General features: G+C 38.5%; 1 pseudogene; it reads left to right on the top strand.

Moving 5' to 3' along the window:
* Positions 1–9847: 9847 nt before the first annotated feature.
* LOC114006879 (oxidative stress-responsive serine-rich protein 1 pseudogene) lies at positions 9848–10636 on the top strand (annotated as a pseudogene).
* The last annotated feature ends 1314 nt before the right edge of the window (positions 10637–11950 follow it).

Raw genomic sequence — 11950 nt, 5'->3', positions numbered from 1 at the left:
GGGGATGGTCACCCCACAATCCCTTCTCCTCCATTCTCCTCTTGGGATCTTGGGCACCCACGCACATGCGCCTGGCATGAGTTTTAGCCACCAGGGTCTGGGACGCGAAGCACAGTCGATTACGTGGGAGTCCAGCGACATAGCCATTACGCTAACTGCTGGTTCCTGTGTGCATTGTTTCTTATAGAACTTATCTAGCATATTATGACATCATAAACTAGTTACAGTTATGTTCTGAATTTGATGCTCCTTTAGAAAATATGTATAATGAAATAAAATTAAAATCCTCTTGGCAGAGTGACATCATTAACTAGTTACTATGTTCTGAATTTGATGCTCCTTTAGAAAATATGTATAATGAAATAAAAATAAAATCCTCTTGGCAGAGAGAAATCTTCAAATTAAGGAGTTATTGGGACTTAATTGTGCCTCTGCTGTACTGATGCCATTGATTATGGATTAATATCAGAGGGAACCTCAAAAAGTTTATAGAAAATACAATTAAAATATGGATTTATTGTGATGTAAAAGAATTTTGAAATCCATGCATAGCTTTTTAAATAATATTGGGCTGTCAGAAAAATCATGATGCATTTTTGCATAGAATACCATGGAAAAAATACATAATGACTTTTTTGACAACCCAATGTAATTTTCATAAATTTTTGGAAGACCCTCTTCATATTATAATTTGAATTTAGGCATAGAAAATCACTATTGGGGGGGGTCAGCAGGTGGCATAGTTGTTAAGGCGCTGGACTCTCATATGACTGAACATGGTTTGTGTCCCAGACTTGGAGGCTTGAAACTCATACTTGGTACATGTGCATGCGTATCCAAAACCCCAAGAGGAGAATGGAGGAGAAGGGGTTGCAGTGTGGCCATCTCCCCTGGGGGGTTATTTCTTTTTTTTTTTTTTTCCTGAGAGGTGTTTGCTATAGGGTGCCTGCACTCGCTAGAAAGACAGAGACAGAGAGACAGAAAGTGAGAAATCACCTCCCAGGCGGTGATGGCCACGCTGCAATCTCTTCTCCTCCATTCTCCTCTCAGGATCTTGGGCATGCACATGTGTCCTGCTTGAGTTTAAGCCACCAGTTCCGGAACTCGAACCACGGTTGTCTACATGGGAGTCACGCGTCATAGTCATTACGCTAACTGCTGGTCCCTTCTGGGGGGTTATTTCTCACTCTCTCTCTGTCTCTCTGGTGAGTGCATGTGCTTATAGCAAAAAATCTCTCTCTTAAAAAAAAAAGAAAATCACTACATGAGATAACATGACTTGCTAATCAAGTACTGAAGCACTTCAAAGTTTATTTAATAGCAAAACAAATTTAAAGAACATTCTATAATAGCTCTTAGTGCTTTACATTGGGAGTTAATTGTGTTTGTTATAGAACAGGGGTGGAATAGCTCTGGTTAGAATAGCAGGGAGATAATCAGATTAAAGGCTCATGGTCAGGCACTGCGACAATAATAGAAATTAATGACTTTAAATCCAGAAAGGCCTGCCATGGATCCCTGGTTTAAGGAATGTTACTAATGCCATGTCCATCCCTGTATGTATCTATAAATGTCCTACCATTTGAGTATAAGTTCTTTAAAAAACACTTATTAGTCACTTAAGCAAAGTTTGACTAAAGAAAAACTATTGCATTTTTAATGCTGCTGGGATACACTGTATTTTAAAAAGTTAATTTATTTATCCCATGAATGAGAGAGAGAGAGAAGGAGTGAGAGGGAGAAAGAGAGATACAGCGTTCCCAACAGGGTTCCAACACCATCATCCACCCCAGTGTCAGCCAGCCTGCAGGCACATGCATGCCTCGTGTACCTGGGAGGTCTCTGGATACAAACCAGCAACCTTCCCGCAGGTATGCCTCATGTACAGCATTGCATTTCACTGCACCAACATCCAGCCCCTCATACACTAAGTTTTTAAAAATTCACACGTTAAAATTTTCTAAGAATAATTTTTAAAAATACTTACTTTTTTAGAACAATGTTGAGTTCATAGCAAAATGGAGTGGAAGATATAGAGGGTCTCATAAAGCCCCTCCCCTACTATCAACATCCAACATGAAAGTGGTATATTTATTAAATAACTACCTTAATGTAATTACTTTAATTTTTCTAAAGAATTATTTATTTATTTAACTCTATTTGTTATTATTATTAATTTTTTTCATTTGACCAGATTGAGACAGAGAGATAAAGGGAAAGCAAGAAAGCAAGCTGCCAGGTCCAGGACTCGAACCATGACTGGCCACGTGGGGATCCAGTGACTTTAACCACCATGCCACCTGCCAACCCCGATTTTCACAAATCAACTTTTCCTCATAGTTCATAGTTTGTTTTTGACATATCCTATGGGTTTTGACTAATATATGCTGACATGTATCCACCATCACAGCATATCAAGTAATCTCACTAAAACATCCTCTGTGTTCTGTGTATTCATTCTTTCCTCTGCCCAATCCCAGGTAACCACTGATTTTTTTGTTGTCTTCATAGTTATACCTTTCCCAAAATATAATAGAAGAAATTGTTATCATATGTAGCCTTTTCAGATTGCCTTTTTTCCCTCAGTAATACATGTTTAGTCATTCCATGTATTTTCATGGCTTGATAGCTCATTTCTCTTTATCACCGAATAATACTTGATTATCTGGACATATTTACATGCTCATGTATACCAAAGGACATCTTACTTGCTTCCAAGTTTTGGCTATTATGAATAAAGTTACTATAAATATATGTGTGAAAGTTTTCGTGTGGACATAAGTGTTCAACATCTTTGAGTAAATATCAAGGAGAGTGTTTTCTGGATCGTATAGTAAGAGATGTTTATTTTTTTATTTTTTATTTTTTTAAAAGAATTATTTTATTCATCCTTACTTAGTTATCCTAATTTGACTAGAGAGGAGCAGAGAGAGAGAGAGTGAGAGAGACGGGGGAAATGAGAAAGCAAACCTCCAGGTCCCAGGTTCAAACCGTGATCAGCCATGTGGGAGTCCAGTGCTTTTAACCACCATGTCACCTGCCAGCCCCCTAGATATTTAGTTTGTAAGAAATGGCCAAACTTTGTTTCAAAGTGGTTGTGCCATTTTCCATCCCCACCATCAATGAATGAGAACCCTTGTTGTTTCACATCCTTGCCGGTATTTGGTATTGTCGGTATTCTGGATCTTGGCCGTTATGATAGGTGTGTAGTGGTATCCCATGGTTGTTTTCCTTTGCACTTTCCTGATGACATATGGTATGAAACTTCTTTCCAAATTCTTATTTGCCATCAGTATCTCTTCTTTGGTGAGGTGCCTATGTGGGTCTTTTCCCATTTTTTCATTGAATAAAATTAAAATGATTTTAGTTTTCTTGAATTTTAAGAGCTCTTGGTGTATTTTGGATAACAGTCTTATATCAAAAATGTCATTTGCAAATATTTCTTCCTGTCTATGGCTTGTCTTCTTATTCTCTTGATAAGTCATATTTTTGGTTTAAGTAATTTATCATCGTCTGGGCTGCATAACTAGGCAACATATATTCCCAAATTATTGCATTCTTGCTTGTTGGAGACAAACTGTGACCTTATAAATATATTAATTCATAGCAATAATAAACTATTCTTAAAGCAATAATAATATTCCTGCTTCTTGGAATAATGTCACAGACATTTAATCACATTTCTTTTTTTTTTAAATTTTAGCAATTAGTTTAATTAAGACATCATAGAATGAATCATCTTTTTTTTATGACATTGGTGTGATGTAGACTGGGCAGGGGAAGAGGAAGGAGGAATTATTTTTTCTAGTGAAAAATTGAAGTAGCTTAGCTCACCTCCTATTTGATTTCTGTAATTAAAATTCATGTCAGTTTGCCTATTTCCTATCATAATTGAATGGTTAGTGGGCAAGGTTATTGTTCTTTTTCTTTTTTACAAGTATTCATCCAAATAGTTTTTTAAATTAGAATCTGTTAAAAAGTTCATTATAAATGCAATATATTTTAACTAGCATCTTCTATTTATTATTTTAATAATTTGATTATGAAACTCTAGGCCCTGAGCGAAGAAAATTCTCATTTACTTAAGTGTGGCAAAGATGCTAATGTTTACCTCACCTCTTTCTGAAGACATGTTTCCCAGCCTCCTTACGATGACAGGACTGATCAGTACATGCAGGTGAAAGCAACTGATAAAAATCTCTTTCCCCTTCTAGAAGTTTGTGGACCTGCGTGCCTAATTCTCCCTTTGGGAGAGAGCTTCTTGCTTTCCTGAACTGTGATTAGAACAGGAAGTAAAGTTTTGTGATAGTTGCTGAACTGAGGGTTGATGGTTGCCCACAGTGAGCTTACCCTGACTAATACGAAGTAGAAAAACCAAGCTACATTCAAGATAACTGAGGAGGAGAAGGTATATATATGGGATAAAAATGAAAAACTAATACTTGCTGAAATTCAGTGACCTGTTATATCATAGGCCTTACTGAGTAATAGAAATGATGACATTCTCAGTTTTTTTGGCAGAAGTTTAGGTTACTGCATGAGGATTCCTATCAGGAATAAAGAAAGCTTAGGTAATTATGTACTGGGTATCATTTTGGCCACGGTTGTAAAATTTCTTTCTCATGAAGATACAGATCCACTTGAAGCAATTAAATTAACAAATCATCACATTGAAATGTAAAATCATGTACAAATTCAAATCAGAAGTTAATTTCAAAGATGCAGACGAGAATCTGACGGTTATCTGGGAGGGCCTCTATGCCCTTTGTGCCACTGACCCCACTCTCCTAGCCATGCACTGTAACGTGCTCTTGCATAGGTGAGGTTTGAGCTTTGCATTTTTTGCCCCCATGATTGGGATTTGTGAGAGGACTAACCATGCACAGACACTATCTGACATGTAAAGGAAAATGGCAATCCAATGTAGAATGTTCTCTGGCCAGGGATCTCGTGGTGCATGAGTCTACACTCCCTGTTCCACCCACTGAGCGACTCTCCACCTGCTTTTAATAATCAAATGTCCACTTAGTAGGGTAGCAGGTCAACTGCAGTTAACAGAATCTACTTAATCATTTTCACAGATTGGCTACTGAGTTATCAATACTGAAGTTACAGGATCCTCACAGCATGTGTCAAATCTTTAATTAAATTTCCACATTGTCTGTTGCAAGTGATTTAGGAGTATGGATTCTGGGGCCATCTGTCTGAGGTATGAGGCCTGGCTCTGGCCTCTAGGGTTATGTAAACTGGCTAATATATGCTGACATGTATCCACCATCACAGCATATCAAGTAATCTCACTAAAACATCCTCTGTGTTCTGTGTATTCATTCTTTCCTCTGCCCAATCCCAGGTAACCACTGATTTTTTTGTTGTCTTCATAGTTATACCTTTCCCAAAATATAATAGAAGAAATTGTTATCATATGTAGCCTTTTCAGATTGCCTTTTTTCCCTCAGTAATACATGTTTAGTCATTCCATGTATTTTCATGGCTTTTTAGCTCATTTCTCTTTATCACCGAATAATACTTGATTATCTGGACATATTTACATGCTCATGTACCAAAGGACATCTTACTTGCTTCCAAGTTTTGGCTATTATGAATAAAGTTACTATAAATATATGTGTGAAAGTTTTCGTGTGGACATAAGTGTTCAACATCTTTGAGTAAATATCAAGGAGAGTGTTTTCTGGATCGTATAGTAAGAGATGTTTATTTTTTTACTTTTTATTTTTTTAAAAGAATTATTTTATTCATCCTTACTTAGTTATCCTAATTTGACTAGAGAGGAGCAGAGAGAGAGAGAGTGAGAGAGACAGGGGAAATGAGAAAGCAAACCTCCAGGTCCCAGGTTCAAACCGTGATCAGCCATGTGGGAGTCCAGTGCTTTTAACCACCATGTCACCTGCCAGCCCCCTAGATATTTAGTTTGTAAGAAATGGCCAAACTTTGTTTCAAAGTGGTTGTGCCATTTTCCATCCCCACCATCAATGAATGAGAACCCTTGTTGTTTCACATCCTTGCCGGTATTTGGTATTGTCGGTATTCTGGATCTTGGCCGTTCTGATAGGTGTGTAGTGGTATCCCATGGTTGTTTTCCTTTGCACTTTCCTGATGACATATGGTATGAAACTTCTTTCCAAATTCTTATTTGCCATCAGTATCTCTTCTTTGGTGAGGTGCCTATGTGGGTCTTTTCCCATTTTTTCATTGAATAAAATTAAAATGATTTTAGTTTTCTTGAATTTTAAGAACTCTTGGTGTATGTTGGATAACAGTCTTATATCAAAAATGTCATTTGCAAATATTTCTTCTGTCTATGGCTTTTCTTTTTATTCTCTTGATAAGTCATATTTTTGGTTTAAGTAATTTATCATCGTCTGGGCTGCATAACTAGGCAACATATATTCCCAAATTATTGCATTCTTGCTTGTTGGAGACAAACTGTGACCTTATAAATATATTAATTCATAGCAATAATAAACTATTCTTAAAGCAATAATAATATTCCTGCTTCTTGGAATAATGTCACAGACATTTAATCACATTTCTTTTTTTTTTTAAATTTAGCAATTAGTTTAATTAAGACATCATAGAATGAATCATCTTTTTTTTATGACATTGGTGTGATGTAGACTGGGCAGGGGAAGAGGAAGGAGGAATTATTTTTTCTAGTGAAAAATTGAAGTAGCTTAGCTCACCTCCTATTTGATTTCTGTAATTAAAATTCATGTCAGTTTGCCTATTTCCTATCATAATTGAATGGTTAGTGGGCAAGGTTATTGTTCTTTTTCTTTTTTACAAGTATTCATCCAAATAGTTTTTTAAATTAGAATCTGTTAAAAAGTTCATTATAAATGCAATATATTTTAACTAGCATCTTCTATTTATTATTTTAATAATTTGATTATGAAACTCTAGGCCCTGAGCGAAGAAAATTCTCATTTACTTAAGTGTGGCAAAGATGCTAATGTTTACCTCACCTCTTTCTGAAGACATGTTTCCCAGCCTCCTTACGATGACAGGACTGATCAGTACATGCAGGTGAAAGCAACTGATAAAAATCTCTTTCCCCTTCTAGAAGTTTGTGGACCTGCGTGCCTAATTCTCCCTTTGGGAGAGAGCTTCTTGCTTTCCTGAACTGTGATTAGAACAGGAAGTAAAGTTTTGTGATAGTTGCTGAACTGAGGGTTGATGGTTGCCCACAGTGAGCTTACCCTGACTAATACGAAGTAGAAAAACCAAGCTACATTCAAGATAACTGAGGAGGAGAAGGTATATATATGGGATAAAAATGAAAAACTAATACTTGCTGAAATTCAGTGACCTGTTATATCATAGGCCTTACTGAGTAATAGAAATGATGACATTCTCAGTTTTTTTGGCAGAAGTTTAGGTTACTGCATGAGGATTCCTATCAGGAATAAAGAAAGCTTAGGTAATTATGTACTGGGTATCATTTTGGCCACGGTTGTAAAATTTCTTTCTCATGAAGATACAGATCCACTTGAAGCAATTAAATTAACAAATCATCACATTGAAATGTAAAATCATGTACAAATTCAAATCAGAAGTTAATTTCAAAGATGCAGACGAGAATCTGACGGTTATCTGGGAGGGCCTCTATGCCCTTTGTGCCACTGACCCCACTCTCCTAGCCATGCACTGTAACGTGCTCTTGCATAGGTGAGGTTTGAGCTTTGCATTTTTTGCCCCCATGATTGGGATTTGTGAGAGGACTAACCATGCACAGACACTATCTGACATGTAAAGGAAAATGGCAATCCAATGTAGAATGTTCTCTGGCCAGGGATCTCGTGGTGCATGAGTCTACACTCCCTGTTCCACCCACTGAGCGACTCTCCACCTGCTTTTAATAATCAAATGTCCACTTAGTAGGGTAGCAGGTCAACTGCAGTTAACAGAATCTACTTAATCATTTTCACAGATTGGCTACTGAGTTATCAATACTGAAGTTACAGGATCCTCACAGCATGTGTCAAATCTTTAATTAAATTTCCACATTGTCTGTTGCAAGTGATTTAGGAGTATGGATTCTGGGGCCATCTGTCTGAGGTATGAGGCCTGGCTCTGGCCTCTAGGGTTATGTAAACTGGAGCAGTAACGCTAGACTGGTTCTCCATTCTGAGGGTTAAGGTGAAAATTCACTGAGGTATTGCTTCAGAAGGCTTTAGGTCAGGGCCTGGAACATACTAAATGTTCAATAAATAAAAAATATCATCACAGGGTTTTCATAAAATTATCATCACAATAAGAACACTTACCATTGATGTCATATAATCAGAACACTATATAATAATTATTTCAACTCATGATGTCTTATTTCCATTTATATTCATCAGTAATCATGGGGAGAAGTGTGTACCTGCTACAGCATTAGTGATGCCACGTGGCCAGTTCAGTTCAGGAAAGGGAGAGCTTTTATTACACCCTGGACTAGGAGCCTATGTGGGGCAATAGCCTTAGGGACAATTAATAAGCATACCCTATGAAGCTAGGAAAAATGTCTGACTTTTGTCAGACATTTATGGAATTATAAAATGCAGGTCACCCCTGGAGCCAGATGGCAGCATAGCAGTAACACAGATGGATCCACATAGGAAAGATCCTGGTTCATATCCTGGGCCTCCCTGACATGCCAGGCACACGCCCCTGTGATCCAGGCCGACTGGGATTTGGGGTGGGCTGGGTGGGCTGTAGTATAAAGACCCCGTTGGCAGTGACTGTTTCTTTTTCTCTCTCATGGAAGATGTTAATAAATAAATTTTTAAGAAAGAACATGCATCACCTTGGTCTAATAGGACCCTTATTTTTTTCTTTAAAAGAAAAATTTTTTTGGAGAGGTTTTTGCTATAGTGTGCATGCACTCACCAGGAAGACAGAGAGAGACAGCAAGACAGAAAGCAAGAAATCACCCCCAGGGGGGAACGGCCAAGCCGCAATCCCTTCTCCTCCATTCTTCTCTTGGGATCTTGGGCATGCACGCACACGCGCCCAGTGTGAGTTTAAGCCACTGGGTCTGGTACTTGAACCATGGTCAACTATATGGGGGTCCAGTGACATAGTCATTACTCTAACTGCTGGTTCCTCTTTTAAAAACTTTTAAAGAGTTGTTTTATTTAACTTTATTTATTTATTTTAATTTGACCAGAAAGACAGAGAGAGAGAGAGAAATCAAACTGCCAGGTCCAGGACTTGAACCATGGTAGACATGTGGGAGCCCAGCACCTTTAACCACTATGCCACCTGCTAGCCCCAATGGACCCCTTTTCTATTGTGAATGTAGAATATTAGCTGTTTTCTAGTAAGGAGAAAGAGACAAATAGATAAATAAGTCATGGGGAGGAGCAAAACCCTCCAGAAGACATGCAGATCATTCAATATAGATCTACTAAATATTTAGTATAAATTAATGCATTGCTTTAATTTTGGTCTGAAAATGTTTTCTTATGTACGTAAGTACTGTGTAAGTGCTTTTCAGGTACCTACATATGGCTATGGAATGGTACTACTACCCGAAATTGACCATCTTTTAAAGACTTGTTTTTTAACAACTTCAATGATGATTAAAATTACAATTAATATTTCACATTCAGATTTTAAATCAGAAGTTTCCTAATATAGAACTAATTGTAACTGCAGTTTATATAAACATTTGAGGACTAGTATAGTAATTTTGGAAATAAGACTTCCTGGTCAAGAATTAGTATGTAGAGATGCAGGCTGCCCTTCTGCGGGTTTGGATCTGGGTTAGTCAAGCGCTGCGGTACTGGAGAGGCAATCTGAACTGACAGGTCCAGATCACCGGAGCACCCCAGCTGCGAGGAGTATTAATGGGAACATCTACAGTAGGGTAATAACTTTCACAATGAAATCTGAAGCTAAGGATGGAGAGGAGGAGTCTACAAACCTTACAAGAAGTTAAGAGCGGATGCATCAGGGTCCATAGCATCTCTGTCTGTTGGAGAAGGCACAGTATCAGAACATCAGACCAGTAGCAGATGATACCAAACCTAAAGATGCATGTACACATCTAAAGACAGTTGGCATGGATCTACAAGGAAGTCATCACGAGGAGCAGTGAGAATGCAGCATCGCCGTCATTCCAAGGCTCCTGTCCTGGATCCTCCAAAGTTTATTCATTGCAGTACAATAGCGTCTTCTTTCAGCAGCCAGCTCAAGCACAAAAGCAAGACTGACCCCTTCCATTCCAAGGCTCCCATTCGAGAGTTAAAAGGAAGACTCCTCTGATGCCACCCAAGTCTCCCAAGCAAGTCTCAAGGCCAATGATCTCTTTTTCAATCCATTTCTAAGCTAAACCAGAGTAAGCCATGTACAAGCGTAGACAAGAGTGCCAGTGTAAGAGTGGCACGATATGGAAGTGTATTCTTTTTCAGGCCTGCAGAATGTACCCCCCTTTGCCCCAGAACGAAGATCTTGAGGACTACTCTCAGTCGCTGCACACCAGAACTCTGGCTCTCCTGGCTCCTTTTCTGAGCAAGTGAGAGTCTATGTGGATGATGTGAGCATTGAGGACCTATCAGGCTAGATAGAGCATTACTTGTTTATTCCCAAGAAGATGTCTCACAGGGCTGAAATGATGTACACCTGACAGCAAGAAGCTGCTCCACGGGCTCTAAACCAATGAAGGGTTGTCAGAGATTCAGTTAATGGCGGACCTTATGGCCACTTTGTGTGAGAGGACATCTCTTACTGCTCACTGTGTTTGCAATGAAAAATTTCCTGGCATCTCCGTTAATCTTCATTCTTTAAACTTACTTTCTGAGTTTTTACAAACACATCAAGACAAGCAGATCAAAGAAAAGGCCCTCTCATTTAGAAATGTTCTCAGGGGATGAAGAAACCATAATTACTCAAGACTGGCAACAGTGGTATATGGTAAAAGCATTTGTAAAACAGTGCATTTTCCAGATCTGTTTAAGATTTAGTAGCCAAGGGAAAATCAAACAGGGGTTTGTAACTAGACTGAATATTTGTCATGCTGTCATTGCCAGCCCAGAATGTTAGAAGTTATAAGACTAGTTTAAACCATCTCTGAGTTAACACAGTTGATTGTGTGTTTAATGGTTTCTTCTGTTATTGTTAAGCCAGAGATCTAAGGTTTAGATTCAATTTGAATTAAATACCTGGCCTTCCCTATAAAAAAAAATGCCCAGAAAAAAAAAGATTAAACCAATTAAAAGATGGAAAAATGAGCTGAATAAACAACTCTCTAAGGAAGATATACAAATAACCAAAAAGCATATGAAGAAATGCTCAACATCTCTCATTATAAGGGAGATGCAGATTAAAACCACAGTGAGATACCACCTAATCCCAGTCAGAATGGCAAAGATTAAAAAAAAACAAAACATGATAAGTGCTGGAGGGGATGTGGTGAAAGGGGAACACTCCTACATTGTTGGTGGGAATGTAAATTGGTCTAGCTACTGTGGAGAACAATATGGAGGTTCCTCAAAGACTTTCAAATAGAACTACCATATGATCCAGCAATTCTACTCCTGGGTATCTACCCAAAGGACAGGAGAAAGATCACTTGGAAAAGCATTTGCACATCTATATTCATTGCAGCCTTATTAACGATTGCTAAAACATGGAAACGGGGACCAGCAGTTAGTGTAATGGCTATGTCACTGGACTCCCATGTAGTCGACTGTGGTTCGTGTCCCAGACCTGGTGGCTTAAACTCATGCCGGGCGCGTGTGCATGCGTGCCCAAGGTCCCGAGAGGAGAACGGAGGAGAAGGGATTGTGGCATGGCCATCCCCCCTGGGGGGTGATTTCTTGCTTTCTGTCTCTCTGTCTCTCTCTGTCTGGCGAGCACACGCACCCTGTAGCAAAAGTCTCTAAAACAAACAAACAAAAAAACAAAAACAAACAAACAAACAAACAAAAAGCATGGCACC

Source organism: Tupaia chinensis, unplaced genomic scaffold (assembly GCF_000334495.1).
Source record: "Tupaia chinensis unplaced genomic scaffold, TupChi_1.0 Scaffold000097_1, whole genome shotgun sequence".
Lineage (NCBI taxonomy): Eukaryota > Metazoa > Chordata > Mammalia > Scandentia > Tupaiidae > Tupaia > Tupaia belangeri.
Note: the sequence above shows the minus strand (reverse complement) of the source record. Positions and strands in the feature narration are given on the sequence as shown.